This window comes from Euleptes europaea, chromosome 12 (assembly GCF_029931775.1).
Source record: "Euleptes europaea isolate rEulEur1 chromosome 12, rEulEur1.hap1, whole genome shotgun sequence".
Lineage (NCBI taxonomy): Eukaryota > Metazoa > Chordata > Lepidosauria > Squamata > Sphaerodactylidae > Euleptes > Euleptes europaea.
Window position 1 is genome coordinate 50856257 of NC_079323.1, and position 25437 is coordinate 50881693.

The following is a 25437-nucleotide window of genomic DNA, read 5'->3' on the forward strand; positions in this document are numbered from 1 at the left end:
AAAGATCTCAGCCTGAGACCCTGGAGAGCCGCTGCCGGTCTGAGTAGACAATACTGACTTTGATGGACCAAAGGTCTGATTCGGTATAAGGCAGCTTCATATGTCCATGTGTTCAACCCTCAGCTGGTGAACTATCCTCAAAGCTTCAATCAGCCTTCTCAAAGGTAATTGGATCTATGCTCGTGACCATCCCTGGCAGTGAATTCCACAGTTCAGTTCCTCATTGAATTAAATATTTCCTTTTGTCTGTTCTGAACCTAATTCTCAATGATTTCACTGGGTGCCTCCAAGTTCTAGTATTATGGGAGAGGGAGAAGAAGTTCCCGCTAGCCACTTTTTCCACCCCATGCATGATTTTATAAACCTCTACCATGTCTCTCCTTAGCCACCTTTCCCCCGCCCCCTACACTCTCTAGCCTTTCCTCATAGGAAAGGTGGTCCAAGCCTTTCAGCATCTTCGTTTGGCCTTCTTTGCACTTTTTCCAGTTCTGCAATGTCTTTTTTGAGATACGGTGACCATGCACAGTATTCCAAATGAAGCCTTGTCATAGCTTTATATAAGGACATTGCAATGCGGCCATTTATTTTCAATCTCTCTCCTAATAATTCTTAGCCTGGAGTTTACCCTTTTCACTACTGCCACACATTGAGTAGACATTTACATTGAGCTCTCCACAAAAATCCCAAGATCTCTTTCAATCTAATGTCTAAAAGAGGCTAATCTAATGTCTGAAAGAGGCTAAACTAAGTGTTTGTTCCTAATTTAGATTGAGTTCCTTTCCTCTGCTCAGTTGAAGATGCCAGGAGCTTTAAACATATACTTGGGCAGACTGGATATAAAAGGGAAGGGAAACTTGGATGCAGTAACCTCTTCTCACTTGGCTCACAAAATAAAAACCATACAATAAAATCATAACAACAACATGAGAGTGATCATGCCTGCTATCCTATGCAACGTTATTGCCGTCTTTTTTATTATTTTTTTGCCATCAAGTCAAAGCTGACTTATGGCAGACCCATAGGGTTTGCAAGGCAAGAGACCTTCGGAAGTGGTTTGCCATTGCCTGCCTCCCCATCACAACCTGATATTCCTTAGAGGTCTCCCATCCAAATGCTAGCCAGGGTCAGGGCTCAGAGCATGTGACTGGCCCAAGGTCACCCAGCAAGCTTCCATGGTGTGCCTAGTTCGACATCTCAACCGTTACAATAATGTTCTTTGATTAGCCTAGTTTGTCAGGAATATTGACAAACATAACTTCAGCACTGCAAAACAAACCTATAGCGCATTGTTACAGGGCTTGTGTTAACAAGTCTATACATGTACTTCATATGCTGTGAGTTTACCGCGCTGGTACAAAGATTTTCTCCCAGCTGGCTCTTGCTCTTGGGTTGTATCTAGGCAGCTTTTTTATTCAATCCCACTCAACTTCCCTTCTTAATACAGCACCCATCCACTGGCTTTTGTACATACAGGTTTCATGAACCTCAGTGCAGCTTTTTGGGGAGTCAGTCAGGATCCCAACCTCCTTTTTCATCAGCAGAAGAGTTGGTTGGATCCAACAGAATACATGATGAAGGCATTGAGACCCTTAATATAACAGTGAATCATGTTCCACTTGGTGTCATCAGTTACCAACAATCTACAGCCACTGGTATAAAGCCAAATTCAGACATAGCCGCCCGTCATTGTTTTCTCAGATTCAGCTGGTTTAAGTTACTTCCATTTATGTAAGAGAAAACCCATTCAAGCTATTAAAATTGTTTGTCATGTTTATTAGAGATATAATCCTAATTGCTGCAATGGAATAAAGTCTGATTGCATTTCCAGGGACAAGGGATTTGCTGTTTCAGTTCTAAAGCCAATGCTGGCTTTAACTCATCTTTATAAACTATGCTAATTTGGTGTTTATGCATGTCAAGAAAAGTTTTAAGCTGGTATACTGGTAATGCATTCTACAGAGCAAGCTCACAAGCATTTTCGTGGGTTATAAAGTGTTACATCTGGCAACATAAACTTTAGCAGAAAAAAAATAGATTTGCCCAATAATCCGTTTCTTCACTCATTTCTTCCTTCAGTCAAATATCCCTCTACACTAAAGAAAGCATTGTGAAGTTTCATTGATATTTTTAAAAATTGCTTTTAGTTTGAATTTTGTGTTTACGTGACCTTTGGAAATTCCATTGAGATCTGCCCCTATATCAGATTCACAAGGGGTAGTAGGGTTGCCAACTCAAGGTTGGGAAATTCCTCAAGGTTTTGTGGGTGGAGCCTGGGGAGGAAGGGGTTTAGTGAGGAGAGGGACCTCAGCAGGGAATAATGCCCTAGAGTGCACCCTCCAAAGCAGCCATTTTCTCCAAGGGAAGTGATCTTTGTAGTCTGGAGATCTGTTGTAATTCCAGGGGATCTCCAGCTACTACCTGGGGGTTATGCAAAAATATAAACAGAGTTACTTAAGGGAAAAGCTTATTTAGAAATTGCAACTACTATGGCTCAAAATAAGAAATGGTATCACTTTGTATGCATAATATTGCAGAATAGATGTACTGGTGCAAAATATATTAAATTGTAATACTGAAAATAAAACTCTGACAATAAACTATTTCATTTGTATTAAACTCATACAAGTAGTTTTACAAATAAATATAGGAGTATGACCAATGTAATACTTTTTACAATAGGTCAATAGGACAAATAAATGAGCATCTTGTTATACAACATATAACAAAAAAACGTGGTAAGCATGAACCAGGACACAAAAGGGTGGGACAAGTCCCCGGTAAAAGATCTTGTTTCTCCCTTCTTCAGCCACCTGTGTCCAGTCCCGTGTCCTCTTCTTATGTTGCTTTGAATTGTATTAATTTCACAATTTCTTTTCAAAGCATAAGCTTTATGCAACGTGGTTGTAACAAGAGCCTAAGCTTCTTGTATGAAGACTGTTAAGAGCATTAGCTTCATATAGTTGAAATAAAATACTTTGATGTAGTTTAAGGTCCCATGGGATCCTGGATGGTCTCTGACCTGTGATTCCTTATGGGGCTAACTCATAGCTAACTTTTGTGTCCTGGTTCATGTTTACCACGTTTTTTTTGTTATATGTTGTATAACAGATTTGTAACAAGATGCTCATTTATTTGTCCTATTGACCTATTGTAAGAAGTATTACATTGGCCATACTCCTATATTTATTTGTAAAACTACTTGTATGAGTTTAATACAAATGAAATAGTTTATTTTGCAGTATTATAATTTAATATATTTTGCACCAATATATCTAATCTGCAATACTATGCATACAAAGTGATATCATTTCTTATTTTGAGCCATAGTAGCTGCAACTACCTGGAGGTTGGCAACCCTAGGGACATAGAGCTATTGCCCAAACGTATTTTGAAATTTTAAAAAATGTATCTCCACAAGTGGCTTTAGCTGGAACTTTTTTGGGGGCCCACAGTTGCTACATTATGGAATTCTCTCCAACTGTTGGGTATAGGAAGCGAGTTTCGTCTCTGTCAGGAAAGCTAAGAGTCAACTTTGTTTATGTTGATGTTTAGGTAGACTCAAGAATATGATGTCATTTCATTGCGACCTTAAGCAAATGGTCAGTAGATCACCATTGACTACGTATTCCAAGTCACGTAGGCTCAATATGTTAATTGCTCTCCTTTGTTTAAGACAGGAAGAGAAGTTGCCCCAGGCAGACACACACACACCTTTGGTTTTACAGGGAAAGTATGGATCGTCTCTGCTCTCCCAGGAACAGAGAGGGTCGCCATTAAGCTGTTAGATTCCTGCTAGAGAAATCTAGCAAGTTTATAGGAAACTAGATTTGGTAGTGCCCTGACCTGGATGGCCCAGGCTAGCCTGATCTCGTCAGATCTCAGAAGCTAAGCAGGGTCAGCCCTGGTTAGTATTTGGATGGGAGACCACCAAGGAATACCAGAGATGCTGTGCAGAGGAAGGCACTGGCAAACCACCTCTGTTAGTCTCTTGCCTTGAAAACCCCATAAGGGGTCGCCATAAGTTGGCTGCGACTTGACGGCACTTCACACACACACAGATTTAGTAGTAAGGATTGTATTTGTATTATTCCAGTTTACCCTTTCCTTTTAGATAAAGTTTTGATTCTAAAAGAAGGAAAGACTCTGTTTGTGTGCACTGAATGACTGTAACCTGACCATAATCACACGATCTATGGGCCTTAATATCCAACACCAACCTATTGGTGGCACTTATTCCACTTGAATGTGCCTAATTTATGTTCTGCTTTAAAAAGCATATTGTATGTGGATGACAAAGAATACTTCATCAGGAGCAGACAAATTATATAAATGACTCCCAAGGTGCTTTCCTTGACACTCTTTCTCCCATGTGTGCCTATAGTGTCTTTAGATCAAAGCCTTGGAGGTTAAACACTGCACTTAAATTCAGAAATCTGTAAAGCTCCTTTTTGCATGGTGGCTCTAAGGTAACAAAGTATGGTAGTCTTCCAAGAACGAGCAAACTAGAATACTATTGAGTTGGATGCAGCAAAATTTAAGAACCACTTGGGGAGAAATGCCCTCCACCAAAGCATTCACGCCAAAATGTCCATTATTGTGACTGCTCTCTGTCCATGTACAGGAACCCAGATGCAGGCTAGAATATGGCAGATAGAAGGGAATTGAAGAAAGGAGCCATCAAGCTCTCACTGTGCTACCAGATCATATCTAAAAGGGACAGGGAATGCTGACAGCCAAATGGCTAGAAAATAAACAGTTCCTTTTGTGGCAGGAAGATCCAAACGACCCCCCCCCCCAAGTGGGTTGGTCTCCTCAGAGTAAGTTATAAATTCTCAGGACACCAGGAAAACATTTTAGCCAGTTCTAAGGATGGGCACAAGCTACGACGGCCTAAGTTTTTACCTAGGAACTCCATCTTGTCCACCTGTCTAAGGACAATGGACAGGTCTCATCCAGGAGATCTAAGGCCATCGTGAACTTTAAACTACTGCAATTTCAGGTAAGGTTGGCCTGTCCTAATTAAACATCCTTTAGGAAGTACCTCGTGTGGAGATAGAGGAATGTGTGTTTTCCTCTTCCTTTGCTCAACCTCAAAGCTTGAACAGAGCATGCTTGTTCTATTCTTCATTTATTAAACTTCCTTATGTTTTGAGTGCTTCAAGTCTGATGCCTGGAAAAACTGATTTTTTGTCTTGCTATCTGAACTGTGGCAATAGAGAAGGGCGGTGGGTCAGATTACCACCCCCAGAGCACAATAGCTTGAAGTGCAAAATTGTGGGAGCACATCTCTGTGTTTGCCTTAAGGACTAAAGCCGGAGGCACAGCAACTGGGCGGAACCTTTAAGCAGCAACACATGCATAGAGTGCTAGATATATGACTTTGTTTAGTGGGAGATACTCTCAAAGTCATTGGTGGCAGTGGTGCATACCAGTTTGTTTTTTGTGGCACCCCTGGGAAGTGAGGGGTAGCTGTGTCATCACCAAGTGGAGACTGGGGATGGCCGCACAGGTTTACTGGCCTCCCCGGTGCCAACCAGAAGGCACAGGAGGGGCTTGCAAGTCTATTTCACACCATTCAATACTTATTTCTATAGCATTTTAAGAAATAGATACGATGTTGGAAATTTACTAATCAAGATCTGTCCTAAATCATGTTTGTTTCCAAAGGCTTTGCTTGCATATAGTGTATAGCAGGGGAAAGGAGTAGGACAACCTGAGACAGAAACTCAGCCTCAGGCTGGACTCTACTGCCTACCCTGGGAAAAGAAGGCTACTTGTGTCAGGAGCCAAGGCTTGTGCACACTGACAGGCGGTTGGAAAAAGAGTGGACTGCAGTGGGCCTACGGTGGCATTATCTAATACATTATACTTGACTTCTGAGCCATGGTACTCTGGCCAAAGGATACAACTGTCGTGGTAGATACAACGGATGCTTTCCCCACTTTGGCTGATCAAAACCCTTAAAAAATATTACATGGCATTTTCCTACTCTGGTTGTCCCTGCCAAAAAATGGCTCTAGTTTTTTTTTTTCCTTTTAGGACATTGTCATCTGTTTAATAGTAATTACTGTCTTCAAAATCCTGACCCAGATGGCCCAGGCTAGCCTGATCTCATCAGATCTTGGAAACTAAGCAGGGTTGGCCCTGGTACGTATTTAGATGGGAGACCACCAAGGAATTCTAGGGTCACTATTCAGTGGACGGCCTTGAAAACCCTACGGGGTCGCCGTAAGTCAGCTGTGACTTGATGGTACTTTACACACCCACTTGTAGCATGAGAATTGTTCTCTCACAACACTTAGAGAGATTTTTAACTGAGAATTCCTTCAGAATCTCTGCTCCTGAAACAATAGCAGCCTCACATCTCTCTTTGCTTTATCATGCCAGAAAAGTTACTACTCCTTCTAACTTTTGATAATACAATATAATCTTATGGACTGTGAGTCCTGGTAATTCCCTCTTATTTGAGCAAAGAACAACTGACCAAGACACCCGCAGAATCTTTTTATCTTTTATTAATTAAAGAAGAGATTCCTTTTATTAAGCAAGATTATACAATACAGACATAAGATAATTATACCTACACAAAATGTGGATATGTAGGCGATTATAATTAGAGTTCCTAACATTATTAATACATATAAAATTGATTATGTCTGTTCATGGCTCCAGACTCCAGATTTGGCCATGCTGAGAGTTATATATGTTGATGTTATACTGTTATACTAGTATAAGTATGCTTATTGAGGTGAATGGAGTCAACCACTAATTATAAAATTAAGGAACTTGCCCATATAATATTCTAAATTAAAGAACCCACCCATATAATATTCTACAAGGTTTTATGTGACATTTTTGTGATTGGGGACATTTTTGTAGCGTACAGTATGCATTCACATTCATCCTTACGTGAATTTATGCCTACACCATCACCACTCCATTTGCCTGCCTTGGCTGTGACAGTGATTGTAGAAGTAAGATAGGAATCACTCGAGGCCTCTCTCTGATGAACTTTCTTCCCTCTTTGGTACTCAGGTACCCTGAGAAAGCTATAGTGCCTAAAGATCTGAGGGCTTCTGCAGAATTAGCAATGCATTCTGGACTGGGACTTCCCAGCAGCCCCGCATGGCTTCCCATGGTGTTCCAAGAGCACCTTCTTGGGTGGCACCAGTGAAGGGGGGACAGGAGGAGGTAGGAAATTTCTCTGAGTAAATTTACAGATTTTAGGATTAAACCTGATATTTCTTAAACCCCTTCCTCTGTGGATATATTTGAAACATGGGTAGGATTCTCATGCTTAGATATATGGGAAAGGAAACACTAGGTGGGCTAGGAGCACTAGGGCAGTTCATGCTTCAGTTACAGTTCTTACTCAAATGCAAGACTAGGTCCTGTCCCCCCCCACCCGGTATTCCTGATCTCATCCGATCTCAGAAGCTCAGCAGGGTCAACCCTGGCAAGTATATGAATGGGAGAACTCCAAGGAATACAAGGGTTGTGACGGGGAGCCAGGCAATGGCAAACCACCTCTGGATATCTCTTGCCTTGAAAACCCCACCAGGGGTCAGCATAAGTCAGATGTGACTTGACAGCAAAAAAAAAAAAAAAACACCATTAGAGAGAGAGAGAGAGAGAGACAGACAGACACTATTAATGCATTAACGTGAGGATGGCGGAGGTGAGGGAAAGCCAGCGGTGGGTTGAGGTGGCCTTGACTGGTTGAAGGACCCGCCGCCACTCCACGGTTCCCTAGGTAGAGGCAAGGGGAAGCTGTCAGCAGGTGGAGGCTCCGCCTCTGATGGTCGGGGTGCAGGAGTGGGGAAGACAGATGGCACGAGGTCTGGGGGAGTCGACCCAAAAGCTTAAACGCACCAGCAAGCTCTCACCGTTGCTGCGCAGCTGCAATTAAAATCAGGAGAAATCAGGAATGGAAAAACCAGGGGAAGTTCCGGAAGTTGGGGGGTTGAACACGCTGGCAGGAAACGGCCATGTGTTGACAGGGGAGATTCGCTAAATTTATGGACAAAACGGCCATATGGTTTCGACCAGGGACAGAGAGGGGTGGGTGGGTTTGCCTGACAAGTCATATGCAAGATACAGTTATATCCAGTAATAATGTTTTGTATGCATACTGCATTGTTAGGAACAGATTGTCTTATATTCAGGGTCATCTTCCTGTTGAGTAAATGTGGTATTGAACTGTCGCACCATGGACAATCCAGCAGGTACTCATTTATGAATAGTGACATCACAGAAGTGTTTGCTGTTGGTGTAAGGTGATATCTTCAGTCTGTCAAGAAAGCTGAGGGCTGACTGTGACAGGCTGCTTCTACCTTTATTCTGAAGATCTAGACCAGCATGCTTCACTTGCAGCTTCTTATTAACCTTACATGTGTCCTGGCTAGAAGCTTAGGTAGAATATCAAGGGTCTTGTGTCTTACCATCCGCTGTAACATGTACTTTGCTAAGCTGCTGAATCTTGTGAATGTCTCCTGCTGCTTCCGGTGGGCATCATGCAGCTAAATCCTCATATGTTGCTTTCAGTGTACATTCATTAGGAATGTATTGTCCTCTCCCGTCCCTGCTTCCAGCTGCTGGCATAAGAGGTGAGTTTGGAATCAATTAAAAACCAAAGCAGGAAACCATCATTATACAATTATGCAACCAGGGTGTTCTTTATTGTTTCCAGTTAATAAGGTGGCGTTGGCCGGGATATAATGCCACTATTTCAGTGGATTAGGGGGTATCATGCAAAATGTTGCTCTTTTGTTCAGGAAACCAGACAAGTTAAAGATGTTTTCAAAGTGTCTGTTTGGTAATCCATAGATTTATGGCACTGTGCAAACTAAATGTTGACTTTTACGTTAGGGCACCCTGGCTTATCTAATCAGTGTATTTTCATGGGCTGACTGCAATTGAGGGTCAAATTATGCATGAGGATTCTGGATTCTTATCTAAAGAGGATGAGCTGTTTCCTGCTCTCCACTCCAACCTAGCTTTTTATTGGTGTTTCTATTGTTGTTGAATGATAAAGACTTTTCATAGTATAGGATTGAAATTTGGACATTATTTGGTCAACAAAGTGCTGTTGGGAGTTTCTAAACAGATTTTTAGTTGGAGCACATTTTTGGAGGGGCAGAGCTTTAGTATTCTGTATCCATAGAGTTTTGATGTATGCAAGCATGCCTCTCTCACCTCCTCTTTTCTGATAATCAGAGAACTTTAAATTGTGTTACTGGGAATCAGCAAGTAGGCTGACAATTTCAGAACTGTTTTATGTGTAACACTTGAAATGAAGTCCTTTTATAGCCTCAGTAGGCAATCACTGAACTTAGTAAGGAAGACACAGACTCTACAGTTTTAACTGGACCAAATTAAATAGTTTATTGGGAGACAGAGAGTATAAAGCTATAGAGAAGCTTAAGGAGAAACTACAGATATGATGGCAAGATCAACTGAACATATAGGAGGACTGAAAAGCAAATGCTTATATGATACCAAATGAATAAAAAATACATGGTTACATGGAAATGCAATTTCATTGGACCTACATTTCAGTATAGATATCCATAGTTGCTTATTCAGTGGGTTCCACAAAGACTCAGAGGACTTCAAGATTACTCCAAATGATCTTCAATCCAGGTCCCTTAGCTGCTTGACTAGGCCCATCAGCCCTCTGCCTTTTATTCATTTCTCCTCACTTGGGGGTGCAGACAGAGGTATAAATGCCATTTTTGTTTACTTGTAGCACTATATCATTTTCCAAGGGGACAATAAAAGCATATTTTCTCAGTTCTAGTAGAATCTAAAGCATTGCCCTCGGTCTCCTTTCATATCATTTGACTTGCTTCCTCAGTGATAATTAAGGTTGCCAACCTCCAGGTGCTAGCTGGAGATCTCCTGCTATTACAACTGGTCTCCAGCTGGTAGAGATCATTTCACCTGGAGAAAATGGCCGCTTTGGCAATTGGACTCTATGTCATTGAAATCCCTCCCCTCCCCAAAGCCCACCCTCTTCAAGCTCCACCCCAAAAAACTCCCACCAGTGGCAAAGAGGGACCCCCTAGTGTTAGGTTGTTCTTCCCCATTTGTCTTTCTTGCCTCCCAGGGTTGCATGTGTCAGCTTGATTTCCAAGCTTTCTTGTGCCCATACTCAGCGCCCCTGTATTCAGGGAGTAGGTACCTTTATCATGTGAAAGTCTTGGGTATGCTTCCTTTAACGTCCTAGACATCTTCTTACTTTCAAACAACTTTTGTTGTGAAGGAACCTCCACATTCAGAGGCAGTAAACCTCTGAATACCAGTGCTAGAAGACAGCATCAGGGAAGGCCTTGATCTCTATGCCCTGTTGTTGGCCCTCCGGAATAACTGGTTGACCACTGTGTGAGACAGGATGCTGGACTAGATGGACCACTAGTCTGAGTCAGTAAGATTCTACTTATGTTTTTATCATGTAGAAAGGACTTGAAAATCCAAAAAACTTATTTTTAATTCCAATCAATCATATTTCTGCTTTGCATAATGATTTTGTGTGCAACTCTGAGCCCAGCTTCGGCCTGGGATAGAGGGCGGGGTAGAAATAATAAATAAATAAACTCAGCATTTTTTTTGGAGATGCACAAGAAGGCACAGATGGTGCATCAAAGAAGGACCACTTACAAGCACCCTGGCCATATACCAATATCTGGTCTAATCCCATATGAACCTACCCAACTACTCCAGTCACTTTCAGAGGCCCTGCTTTAGATGCCCCTTTCATCTGAGGCTATATGGGTGGCAACAGAAGAAAGGGTCTTCTCAGAAAGGGCACCAGAACTCTGGACCTCTCTCTCTAGGAAGACTCTTCTGTTGCCCTCTATTGTTGTCTTCTGGAAATGGTTGAAGACTTTTTTGTTTTGTTTGCAATTCCCTCACTAACTCTTATTGACCCATCTCCCTGTTTGTGTGTCTGTGAGTTAGTGCCTTTATATGTTTTATTTAATTGTTTAAATATAGCTAGAGATATAGAAATATATCTATATATTCAGATAGATATAAAATATTGTTTCAATTTGTTTTGTTCACCGCCTTAGGGACCCTAAGTTTGATCAAGGCAGCATGCAAATGTTTTAAATAAATAAAATAATATAATGAATTTCTTTCCTTTAGGAAACTGTGCAAAACTGAAGTGTTTCAAAGAGCATTTGAGAGTAGTTAGTGTCAACAAAACAGTCCCTCGTTGTTTGTACTCTCTGTTGTTGTTTTTCGGTTGTATTGTTATTTTGTTTTAAATATTTCTCCGAGCTTCTCTGGGTCAGAGAAAATGGAGGTATCTTTAAACTAAAACATAATAATTATCTAGGAGTTTAATTTTGCCTCTCAAAAGGCAAATGAAATGTAATTCCAATTACTCAATGGCCATCATCAGATTCAGGAAACATGCAAAAGCAAGTTTATAGCTTTCTGTGCTATGATGCAAACCCAACATCCAATGGCAATAGATACTTCCCAGTGCAAACAAGTTTTCAAATTGTTCACATTTTAATGGGGAAAGATGTGTCCATCCATTATCAGCCTTTCCCTAGTGCAGTGGTTCCCAACCGGTGGTCCGCGAGAACTAAACCAGGGGTCCGCGAAACAAAGTTTACCACCAGGGGTCCGGCACGCAGCTCTCTCCCTCTCTCTCAGTTGAGCTGCGGCCGCGGCTCAGGGGCCGTGTGTGAGGTAAAGTGCCCTCCTCCTCCTCCTCCCCCCTTTCCCTCTCCTCACAGCGCGGCCGGGTTTTGCACGCGGCGCTCGAGGGCCGGCGGCACCAAGGTGGACGGCGGCAGCAGCCAATCAGCGGGCAGGATTTTCCCGCTGGTTTTGGCTGGCGGAGGAGGCCGAGGCGCTGAGGACGGGCGGGTGGCAGGCTCCCCGGGGAGGGAAGGTAGGAAGGAGCCCAGGCGGCGGCAGCGAGGAGGAGGAGGTCTTGGATTTGCCTTCCCGTGGCGATCCTCCTCGGCCTCCACCCCATTCCCTCTTTATAGGGCCGTGTCTTCTCCCCCTCGCTCATCCTCCTATCTCCCAGCCATTTGTGGGGAGGTTTTGCCTTGGATTTGCCACTCAGATGCACGTTTTCCCCATCCAGATTCTCAAAACTGTGCATGGGGGGTTATTGTGTTTTTCTTTTAAGGCAAAAGATGTTAACGTATGAGTTGTTTTTTCTAAACTAAAACCTCAGTATTCAGGTTAAATTGCCGCATTGGCACTCGGAATTTTTATTTTGAACCTTGGGGTCCCTGCACAGAACAAAAAAGTTCTAGTGGTCCCTGGTCAAAAAAAGGTTGGGAACCACTGCCCTAGTGAAATGTAATCTAACAAAATGGAAAATGGATAACAGCAAAAATGTGGAGAATAACTAACTGGTTTTTTAAATCCTGCTGTTTTAAAAAGGCCTTATAAACATGCCTTACACCTGTGTTCCATATGTTTACATATAAACCAGTGCATGGCAGTCTTGAACATTTGCAATAAAAGCATTATGATGCCTTTTTGTTACCCTATGCTGCATCATTTTCTCCCTAGCAATGAATGTGCATATGCATGCACACACACACTCTCTGAGTGCTAGAGAATCGTGCCTTTTCTTTTCATTCTACTCTATTGGTGGTCATAACAGCTACTTTCTTCATGAATATGTAAATTGCATGCATAAACCCACAAAATTAGCATGACAGCTCTTCTCTCTACCTTGCACCCACTCTAAATGCAATGAATTATATGGAGCTAATAGCTGAAAAGTGATGATTTAATCTTTTGGCTGGAAGAGTGATTTTCGGGACTGCTACAAGGGAAGCTGTTAATGAGCAAACATGTAAGATGCATATTTTCTGTGTGGGAAAGCAGGCACATCCTGAGGATATAATTCAGGTGCATGTAAGGAGATATTTGGGGGTCTATCCTACCTGTCCATCCTTTGCTGACTTAAAGCATGTTTGATTTCCAATTTCTCAGGGAGTGGCTACAATTAAAAAATGGGGGAAAGGAAGGGGGGAAACCCAGGGCTATTGGCAACATATATTAATAAATAAAAGGGTTTGAAAGCAGGTACCGTGTTTTCTCCACATATTCTTAATCCTTTTAGTTCAAGAACTGGAGCAGGGAAAGAGGAGGCAGCGCCAATGGGGGACGGGGGAGGGAAGGAAGACGAATCGTAAGCAATTGATGCATTTTTATTCTTTAAACAACCAGGCACGCTTGTGCACAGTTTTATAACACGGCGTCGATGCGCAGTAGTACTGCTGCTCATACGCAGCAATTAGGCTGATGTAATTATTGGAAAAAAACAAAGGGGGACACCTCTGCTGATGGCTTTTTGGATTGAAATATTAAAGCGGACGCATATTCCAGTGCACAGTAAATGAACCTGAACTGCTGCCGTGGGCTAGGAGGACAGTGTGGCCAGTTGCACCTATTGTGTCATTGCTGTAGAAAGGAGCTTCCTGATTGGTCACTGTCTGCAGCACATAATACTGACTGGTTATAAAAGACTTGTCTGGGGGAAAGCGTGTAGGTACTCCATTGTCTGGCAAAGTTGATATCACCGCAGTCTTTCTTTCTTTCTTTTTTTCTCCCAGAGAGTCAGACAGCTGAACAGTAAAAGCTGTACAGATCTCCTCCCATCCCCACTTTCTCTTGTCAGACAGCATTTTTTGGGGGGTGGGGGGAGTTTTGGTATCACAGCCCTGTTCCAGTTTGCATACTTAACCAGAATACTAATTAAGATCACTTGCCTTAAATAGAAAAATTACACAAATACAAAACTGGCGATTTAGCTTCTTTTTAAAAAAACGAAAAATATATCCAAAGGGCTGGAACGGTGCCAAGCAATCGGTCTTGGTCCTTAGAACGAAAAGAAGAATTTTGAAACCAAGGTAAACAAAGAAGCACCCTGTTTGCTTCTTCTTTTTTAACTACTGCCTTTTTCCCCCCAAAGAGAGCGGTTTTCCTTTCTTGTAGGTCATCTTACCTATTTCAGAAAGTTTCAAGTGACATAATTTCAAAGTACACAAACCAGCTGCAATCGGGGGTTATTAATCCTTCTTTGGATGTAATTTGGTGAAAGAACTGCTATTAAAAGAATGTCTTTTCTGTGTTATAGACGGATCTAACAACGTAGTCTGGGCTCCGTGCCAAAGGCTGGTATTTCACAGCAGCGACCGCCTTACAGATGAGCTGCGGGAAGCAGGAGGGAGAATCTCTTAGGGTGCCACTACTATGGAGACACAGCTGGGCTGAACGGGATTTGCTTCCTCTGACAACAAGAGAAGCAGCAAAGCGTCTGGTTCAAGCGCTGCCCAAGCAGGCAGTAACCAGAAGAGCTGGCAGCCAATACCGGCCATGCTGCACTGTGCGAAACCAGCTCCACATCTCAGCCAATCAGTGACGTCACTGGTGAGAAACTCATTTACATCATGCAGTAATGAACTTTATTTAATGTATCCTTTTCTTCCCCTCCTCCCTGAGATTAGGTCGCTCAATTAATTATTCTGCCAGCGTAATTTGAATCACTATGCAAAATGGTGGCTTCATTTTCACAGATGCTGTGCGGATTTTTTTTAACTCTCTGTTGTCTCAGGAGGGAGGTGTTGATAACTGTGGGCACTTTTTTTTGGTCTCACAAAGCTGTTTTAAATAGCTTTTCTGCACTAAAAAGCAGCATATCTTTAAAAAAATGCTTTGTCTTGTATGCATTCCTCCCCCCACCCAGTTTCCTCCCTTATAATACTCTTTCAACGCTTGTGTAGGTAATATAAGGTAAAAGGTAGCTACAGCTTAAGATGGAGCAATCTGCAGTGGCAATCGTCACTTAAGCATTTCTTTAAATGCTTCCAGATTTCTCTTGCTGCAAAATCTCTTTACATGCTATGCTTTCTCTTACCAGCATCTGTCACATCTGAGCAAAGTTCTGTTTCATTCTCTGCCACTTTTCAGCCAAGATGTCATTTTATTAATGAATAGGATTGAGGTCATTTCTGAACAAATTTCATTCCTACTCCTTCTACCCCTGCACAATGCACCTGATTAGCATCCCTTTTGCTAGAATAACTGAATACAAGAGCCACTGTGAAAGGAAGTTAAGATGAGAGCTTGCTTGGGGCTTTGGGGCATTTTGAGCAAAGGCATATATAGACTCTGTAGTTGGTTATAGTTTTTGTGTGTGTGTTCAACACTTGCATATTAATCCCTGAAATAATAGCTTTTTTCCTGGGGGAGACTTTTTTGTTGTTGCAAGGAGACAATGGTTCTAAATACCTCATTTCTTCTTTCTTTTCCCTTCCTTTCCTTTTTTACACACTGTTTCATGAACAGTGCTTCTTTCTAAAGGTTAAAGCCAACAGTGTGTCAAACATGTGGGTTTGGTTTTTTTGTGGATAAAGTAATTTGTTGTGCAAGTGACTTAAAAACAGCCACAATACTGTGGAATGTAGAGATTTCAAACCACATTATTGAATGAGGCAAGTTTTGTTCTCCCGTATCTTAATAGCTAGAACAGGATCAGGGAGGAGGCGCATGCAATATTGTCTTATTAAATTATAGCTCACGGGCATCAAAACTCATGAAGAAGCACAATTTTATTTTAAACTAAAAAAAACAAACTTCAAGAACCAGGCTTCAATGTATGTGTGTATATATCACGAGCGCGCACACACGTATCACAAACAACCATAATTAATTTATGACATTTCTTCTGTATAATCATCCATGTAGTCACTTTGGGGGGGGGGGGAATGCAGAGGATTTAAATGCTAAAACGATGGCTCTTTCAATGCATGATGGATTCCATCATGCCATCATCAGTATTCAGGGTGTGCCTGCCCTTATTCAGCCACTGGGTCTCCTGCCGCAGATCCTGTAATGTGAATCATGCGTAATAATATATTATCCTACTGGGGGCCTTCTTTCAGTAGGAGAGTAGTTTTATATATTCATCTATGAGGGAACTCGTTGGCTCTGTGCCAGCTCCGAGCCATTATTCACACAGGCAATCAAGATAGTCTTCCTTAAGGAATAACATCTGTACAATTGCATGTGCCAGAAATTTGCAACCTCCTCTGTGTTATAAATTAGGCTTTCTTGGAACCTTGAATACTTGCAAATATGAAAAGGATAAGGCATTCGTCAAATGTGGATTGGGTGCGCCACGTGATGAAAGCCAAGGAACAGAGTGGCTGATGGTGGCAGAGGGACTGAAAATAAAACCAGGGGTAGTTATTGGCTCAGTCTTAACATTTTGTCCTTAAGCTGTGCATATGCCAAATATTTATATTTCTTGAAGTGAAAAGTGTTTTCTGCTGACAGAGAGATTTTCCAGATAATATGCCTATGTAGTGTGGTCCATAGGGGAACTGTGGGTAAATTTTAAGGAGTTTCAAAGTACCAATGGCTTAAATCCCTGAATCCAGCTTGATATTTCAGTATAAGCTGAAGCAGCAGGGAAAATCAGCAACAGAAGTGGCAAATGTATTGAAAAGTTTCAGCTAGAAGAAAATGCAACGCATTTGACCCATTCCTAACAATTTAAAGTAGGAGACTTTGTTATGATGATCAAGTGTTCTATAAGCCATTTTTCTTTCTGCCCAATCCTCTTTTAGTGGTTTAGTGACTACATAGTTAAAAACTTGGAAGCACTGTGATCAGATAATAAAACAGCTTTCCAAAATGTTGTCTGAGCTGAGAGGCATTACAATGTCTGCAAAAAGTCTGGCCTGTCTTTTCACTTTTCTTCCTTCCTCTAAATGCTTAAATAAAAATGAAGAAATGTAGGAGACCTTTTTAAAAAACATCGTCTTTATTTTCAAAATATTTGAAAAAATATTGAATTACTGCTTTCCCACGTACAAACTATCGTAGGTTTTGTTTAATAGGGAGAAACAAAATAAAGGTTTTAAACAGCAACAACTTGTATGCAGTATATTCTTTTCCATTTGTCCGCTGTTCTAGTTTGTTACTTTCCTTTAAAAGTACTTTTACTTTTTCTGACACATACTAGTTTGTCTTTGTAAGAGGCCTGATCATCAGACGTTTCCAGTCCACATGTTCCTTTTCTGAGGAAGAACTTGAAAGAAAATGCAGTTGACTCTATGTTGCGTTTCCCTGTAAAGCACACCGGCTATTTAAAAAAAAAAACACAAAAAAACAAATTGGCACTTTATTGACAGAGAAATTTAAGAATGTCCTAAAATCTTGTATGCTCTGTTCATTTCAATAATCAGCCACAGAAATTCTCAGATTTGCAGGTTCCCTTCTCTTCTTTCTCTTGCTGTCCTTCCCTCATATCTGATTTATATATTGAGATCTTCTTCATTCTTGAGAAATGACAGTCTTTTATGATATCCAAACTGAATGAAATTACAAACTGTAGTTTGCAAATATAATTCAACCCTTGGTGTTGTGGGCCTTTTACAGACTATATTCCCAGTGATTGGCCGCTGCCATCAGGAATCTTGCCACGGTTTCAGTGATCTTTGAGTCTCGATCGGCTAATCGTTTGTAAAGTGTTTTTCTGCTGTTTAGAGAAGAGTACGGGACTAGGGGTTTTATAAGGTTTTCTCTTGAGGTGTCATATAGATGGCAATCCAGAAGTATGTGGGACAGAGAGTCAGGGCATCCTGCGCCACATCTGCAGACCCTTTCTTCATAGGGTATTTTCAAGAATCTGCCACGAAGGATCGCTGAGGGCAGTGAGTTAGTCCTGGTTTGCATAAAGACTTTCCTAAGCTTGGGATTATCAAGACGTTCCAAATAGTTTGAACCGAGATTTGGAGGAATTTCAAAATTTTGGGGTGAGCAAATTGGCGGAGTAGATGGAAATTTACGTTGTAGCTCGTGGTCAATTAGTCTTTGTTTTATGAAACTTGAAGGAGTGTGTATACAATATAACGTGTGAATAGCCCTTATATGATTATACACATGACAGCCAAGTTATCCTATAGTCCTAGGCACAATTAAAATCACATTCCTCGCAGGGCTATAAACAAACAGGCATATGATTAAAACTCGGCAGCTCTATTTTGCACATATTTGCTTAAAATATATCCTATTAAGCTTAGGAGGACTTGGAGGAAGGGCTCATAGGAATCTGTGTTTATTCTGCTACGCTTGCAGAATAAGGCGAATTTGTGCAAGTCGGTTTTAAAGGATTTTCTTAAACTTCTGTGTATTGGAAATTTTACTTTGCTAGGGAATGATCTATTCAACTTATAAATCCTTACGGAAGTGTGTTAAACTGCAAATGTAACATTTATACTGTAAATGCCACCTAAGACTGTGTTACTGTTGGAAACAGAACTTCCTGACTTAGGCAATCTGTTACTGTTTAGTAACAAAATTTATTTCCATATGGAGTCATTGGACAGCAGCATGGTCTATCAATCAGTTATATGTTTTCCGGTAAAACACTCTCAATATTTGTGATGCTGTCAGTTATAATCAGACCATGGCTTTCTGCAATTTTAAAACTTTATGACAATATTAAAAGTGGTGGACCTTTTCAATACTAAAAGTAGTTTTGAAATCCAAAATGTCTGTTGTAAACAGACAGTACAGTCCATGTCCAGTTCACAGAGCTCAAAGTAAAGAACTTTCTTAACAGAATTTATCTTCTATATTAACTGCTAAATGAATGTGGTAGAAAAGAGCAAGAGTCCCGTTGTCCACTTAAAGACTGGTCAGTCACTCACGAAATCTCATGGTTCACGAAAGCTCATACCCTGCCACAAATTTTGTTAGTCTTTAAGGTGCTATGGGACTCTTGCTCTTTTCTACTGCTATTGACACACTAAAACGGTTACCCATCATGATTGTGCTAAATGAACGTCAGACATTAGACAAGCTGTGACAGTACCCATTGTCAGACTATAGCACTATAGCACTATAGAATAAAGAGATCTGCTCAAAAAAGCAGATTGGACTTCAGAAACCATAGCTTGGAGCCAGTGGAAGATCCATTAGTGAGTTTTTGGTTGTTTTTTTTGCCAATTTCCCTCTCTTATTGCTGACTCCCCTGTCATGTTGTTCCTGGGAATTCCCTATGCCCAAGAAAAAGCATTTTGGGCTGCAGTAGAGAGCGGGAGATGAGGAAGCCTTGTTGTATTGATAGCAATCCCTTGCTGACCTAGCGCCAAATTGGGGAGTGTCTTGGAGCTGGCGACCTACTGCAGCCCCCAACCCTGGCCACCCTTGGCATGCAATTACCACCCCTGGACCATTTTACTATGATGACCTTAGCACACGGCCACAACTTTTATTGGTTACAGCAGGGGTGGGGAACCTTTTTTCCGCCAAGGGCCATTTGGATATTTATAACATCATTTGTGGGCCATACAAAATTATCAACTTAAAAATTAGCTGACCAAGCCTCAAGCAGGCAGCTGTCCCAGATGACCCCCCCTGCATGCGGACAAGCAGGCAGGCATCCAACCGGTGGTGCACTCGCCCACCTGGTGGCACAGGATGGTCTGTTGCACCAGCCAGGCGTAGCTGTCCAGCCGCACGCTGAAGTTGCTCCTGCTCCGCATGGTCAGGACCGGATTCTACAGCCAGCTCCTGCTATCTCCACCTGCAGGGATGAAATGAGGACACACTGCTAAGAACCCCCCCCCCCGCACACGCATTCTGGCCCTGCCCCCTTTAACCCCTTTATTGTCGCCACTTCTGCCCCCAGTCCTCTTATAGTACAGAGGGAATACATTTCTCCATGGCCTGGGTGGGAAAGGGTAAACACAGTTTCTTGGGTGGTCCTAGCAGCTCCATAACTAATAACTCTTCTGCAAGGGGGGGAAAGGTTCCTTTTCTCGGCAAAACAAACTCACATCTGCCTTGAATAGAGGCTATTTCTGTTTGCGGGAGGGGGCGGATCACCAGTCTTAGATCCTTCTGAGCTAGAGATCTGCCAGGGCCCACACAGGGCCAGACCAAATGATTTCGCAGGCCTTAAACGGCCCCCGGGCCTGATGTTCCCCACCCCTGGGTTACAGCATCAGGCATTGGCATTGCATAGGGGCTGGATCCAAGGCATTGGCCTGACCTGTCTGCCAACACTGCATCCTACTCCCAACCCACCTGCTGGGAGCAGCCTGAGATGGCAGTGTGTGGGACCCACTTGAGTGGAAGCCTGCTGTGTGGTCCCCTGCCACTTGGCGGGAGGCCACCACCCTGACAACCCCCAACTGGGCATATCCCTATTCCAGGCTCCCCCCCCCCCAAACCCTTACTGGAGTCCCCAGAATGGAGAAAAGGACCATGTAGGCTGGCTTTCCCCCAAATTGGATCCAGCCCCATGCTAAACCTGCCAAAAGCTATGATGAATTAACTCGAAACTGACATAACAACTAAACAGCCCAAGTATAGGGAGGGAGGGCAGGACAAATCAGGAAGCAGACTAAGCTTGGCACAAGGAGAGGGCTTCTTAAATACCTTTTCGGTGGACCCGAGTGCAAAAGCTCAGGTCTGTAGACTGCTGGTTGGGTCAGCCCCTATTGAGCCAGGGCCTGATTGGTCCATTTGAAATATAGGGCAGGCCAGGGAGGTGTGTGTCAGAATGGAAAAAGTTCCCGCTGGAGTTAGAAACGCCACGGCTCCTTTCCTAGCTTCCCCACCGACTGCCATTTTGTGGCAGCGTTCTAGCTGCCCGGCCGAGCCCCTGGCACTCCCCATGACCCTTGTCTCACCAAACAAACCCCTGAACCTTGTGCCATCTCCCAACCCTCCCCAGCACAGGCCTGCAAACTGGGACTCATAGGTAATTCTGAGCCTGTGCTTCTGTCAGCACAAATTTGCCAGTGGATCCAAGCCTATGACTGCAAGGCTGGCAAAAAGAGGCTCTGCAGGTAGAGGGCAATTTTATCCAGTTGTTCCTGATCACTGCATTGCCCCCTATTCCATCAGCCTTCTTGTCCACGGGGTAGTCTAATCCCCAATAGTGCCTTTTCATAGGTCAAAAGGGCCTCTGGGAATAAAGGAAGTTATAAAAAATCAATTCCAAAATCAGCTTGTATTTTGTAGTGCCAACCCCATAATATTTGAGCTTAATCTCATATCCACCGTTGAAATATTAAAAAAAAAAAAAAAACAGGCTGCCTCAGACAGCCTGAACCGGGTTGGTTTCCCCACTCCTCCACATGAAGCCTGCTGGGTGACCTTGGGCTAGTCACAGTTCTCTCAGAACTCTCTCAGCCCCACCCACCTCATAAGGTCTCTGTTGTAGGGCGGGGAAGGGAATGTGACAGTAAGCCGCTTTGAGACTCCTTAAGGTAGAGAAAAGTGGGGTATAAAAATCCAACTCCTCTTTTTCATCATCATGATACGCACGATATAAACTGTGGCTAATTCCGGTTAGTTATCTGAATGCAGATGGTCTAACAAGCCAATATTTTTTTTGGTTAACAACAATCTGTGATTTTAAAGAAAGATTTGTAGCTGGTTTGTTAAACCCTGTTTATAACTTGCTTATCATGATTAGGGTTGCCTACTTCCCGGTGGTGGCTGGAGTTCTCCTGGGATTACAACTGATTACAACTGGTAATAGAGACCAACTCACCTGGAGAAAATGGCCATTTTGTAAGGTAGACTCTATGACACTATATCCCATTAAAGCCCCTCCCCTCCCCAAACCACACCCTCCTCAGGCTCCACCCCTAAAATTTCCAGGTATTTCCCAACACAGACTGGCAACCCTCATCATGATATATGACTTCCTAAGACACAGTTTGATTAGTAAGAGGCCTCCACTCATAGCTTTCTGGCTACAGAGGAGGTGGGATAGGGAAATTTATAGATTAGGAGGCATGCATAAACAGGCTTTTTTAGTTACATCTGGTAGACCAACTGGATTTTGTTATACCTACCAATGTTTAAACAAACCATATTTGTCATTCTGTGTGGGTTTACCCAATGACAAATGAAAGCTGCATTCTTTGAAACCTTTCGAGTTATTGCCTGTGAGAGCTCTGGTTTCACGTACACTACTTTAAAGTGTATTGGAAGTAGTTTGAACACACTGTTTCAACATTGAAAACGTTGGTTTGCAGGGCAGAGGAAGATGTATTCACAAGCCCTTTATTGAAAAGAACCACTCCCTGAGTTTCTGAACTGTCACCAAATGCATATAAACATTCAGACTTTAAAGGAGATATTCTGCCTGAAAGAGCTCAGGAACAAGGAGCTGAGTGTCATTGGTGGGATAATGTGTAGAGATGTGAGGAGGCAGTGTTGCAGTGGTCAGCAGTTAGGCGGAATGTATCAATGGTGCGCGTTCATGGGTATACAAACACAGAGGATAAGTGGCTTGTGTGAGAGTAGAATATGGGAATGGTACTGCAAGGGTATGAAAATAATCTGCAGTCTTTCCCTGGCCTATGAGAAACACAGAGGTTTATTTATATCCCTACATTTTTGCACTGAACGATCCCTTTGGGCAATTCCTAACATGGCTTTTTTTTAAAAAAAAGACATTTCTCTGGTCCAAATGGAAACTTCTAGCTCTTCTGCCTACAGTATTCCATCCATGGAGCTTTGAGGAGTCAGGGAGAAATATGGTATGGTGGCAGTTTACCTTTCACCAGTCAGGTGTAAACCCATCATCAAATTCTAATACATGTGACTGAAAACTAGGCCCTGAACTCAGAAACAGTGTGAGGGTTTTGCATTATCTCTATTCTGTGCAAGCTGTCATCTCTTCAAGCTCATCAACCCGCTGACCAGGGCAACTTGCCAGTCAGTGCAATCTTTTTATTATAATAGTTTGCATGAACATCTGGTCTACAAAGGCTTTCTTAGGCTGGAATCCAGTGTGTCCTACTTCAGCCTATGCATCTGTTCTTTTATTTTGTGAAATATACTGTAAATACTAGTTTTTCTTTATTACACTGTCCCACTGTTGATTACTGTCCCTCATGATTCTGAAATGTTTCACCATGGTGTTCACTTAAAGGCATTTAAAAGAAGACCCTCTCTCAGACGTTACTTTGTAGCTTTCTTTTCAAGGATATAGCTTGAAAATATAGCGGACCTCTTAGAGGCTTGGGGGAAAGGCATTGGTGGAACAGAAGCTGAGGAATAACAGTTCTTGCTTTTGACTTGAGTATGAGAGAAATTGGCTGCACTACTTACTGCTTGGCAGGGATAAGACACTGCCTGCTTTCTGTCTTAAAGTTCATGTGCAGGGCAACTCAGAAATGCAGTATGCTAGAAATATAGAATTGCAATCGTCATGTCCCCTCAAAAATGGAAGGGTTGATCTGGCAGAGGAACACATCTCTCCACGACTTTAAAAAAATTGCTAGAGAATAATGATGTGGCTAATTATTGCCCAGTCTCTAATTTGTCCTCCCTGAATAAGATAATAGAGAGAGCTGTGGGGAACAACTCCACGTCTTCCTGGATAACTCATCTGCTCTAGACACCTTTCAGTCTGGTTTCAGGCTGGACTTTTCGGATGAAGACGGTGCTGGTGGCTTTAGTCAATGATCTCCAAATGTAGACAAGGGCTGTGCCTCTTCTTTGCTCTTACTGGATTTATCAGCAGCTTGACTGGGCAAGCAATGGCAAACCACCCCATAAATCTCTGCCTAGTAAACGTCAGGATGTGACATCTCCCCATGGGTCAATAATGACCCGGTGCTTGCACAGGGAACAACCTTTATCTTTATACTCTAGACTGTGGAGTCTTGTTGAGATATTTGAAGAAGGGATCAAGAGATGCACTTTGGATTGGTTTAAATTGTTTTTTATGGGCAGGATTCAAAAGGTTTCTATGGGAGAGTAATTGTCATTAGTGTGGGACTTGTCTTATGTGGTTCCACATGGCTCAGTCTTACCCATGCTATACAGTTTTTATGTAAAACCCTTAGGAGAAATCATTCATGCTTTCATGAACAGGCTGTTGACACCCAGCTCTATATTTATTTATCTAGATCGCTGGTAATGCTACTTTAGAAGATTGAGATCTTCCAGGACATGATGCATCCCACTTTTGATGGGGTCCAGCTGACACTTGCTGACTCAGTTAAGAGCCTGAGGATTATACTGGACCCAGCCTTACTACTGAAGAAGCAAGTAAATGCAGCTGCAAAACATGCATTCTTCCATCTTTATTTAGCCTGGAAGATGGTCCTCTACCTTGACCCAGCTAATCTGGCCATGTGGATACATGCTACTTCGAGACCAGACTATTGTACTCTACATGGGTCTGACCTTAAAAACTCAGAAAGACCAGTTAGTATAGAACAGTGCATCCTAGTTACTACCTGGTGCCAGGCAGAACATGCATGTCATACACATTCTGCAGTCAGTCTACTGGTTATTGATCAGTTACTAAGTTCAGTTCAAGGTACTGGCTATCACCTGCAAAGCCCTTAGTGGCCTTGGATCAATATTCCTGCTGGACTGCCTCTCCTTTTATGGTCTGCTGTGACAATCTCGCTCCCCTTCTGATGTAACTCCCTCCAAATGGGTAGGATCAGCAAGTGCTCATTATGTACCTCAGCTATGAACCAGAGGAGCAGCACCACAACAGGAGCTTCCCCCAAACTCCAGACAACAAAAGTCTGTTTCCTTCCTAACCAAAGCCCCAAAGGGGGAAAAATAGGAAAGAGGTGGAAAAAAACGACTACTAATAAAAAATAATCAAACCAGTATGTAGTCCAGGATCTGCAGCAAGAGGCTTCCAATTCCAAGGATTTCCAAACAGTCCACCAGGCAGGAACACTCTCTGAAATGTCTGACTGGGCTGCAGTATATTTCCCTTCTAGATGCCTCTGAGTCTTCTTTTTGACCAGGAGGGATTGGCCATGGCCATCTCTCCTGGTCTTTCTCTGGCACCACATTGGGTAGGGGAGCTGTCTGTCTTTCCTGACTCCCTCCAGTTTCCTGGGAAACATGCCCACAACCACACACACACCACAGGCAGCAGAACAGCAAGGGAAAGGCCTTTCAGATATTCCTGAAGCATTCCCATAATTTGATAGAGATGAATTTTGGGAATCCTAAAATGCCGAGTGCCTTGTTTCATTTTGGATATTGTCAATCAGAAATGAAACTGGAATTTTCAAGAGTTATTTCTGATCAGAAATACCTGAATATGCACCTCTAGTTATTGTTTATCCATTTGGTGGTAGTTGGGGTTTTTTTGTTTGCTTTCTTTGAATAAGTAAGAAGAAGAAGAAGAGTTGGTTTTTATATGCAGACTTTCTCTACCACTTAAGGGAGACTCAGACCGGCTTACAATCCCCTTCCCTTCCCCTCCCCACAACAGACACTCTGTGAGGTGAGTGAGGTTGAGAGAGTTTGCCTAGCCCAAGGTCACCCAGCTGGCTTGGTGTGTAGGAGTGGGGAAACAAATCCAGTTTACCAGATTAGCATCCACCACTCATGGGGAGGAGTGGGGAATCAAATTGATGCTAAAGTAATTTTTAG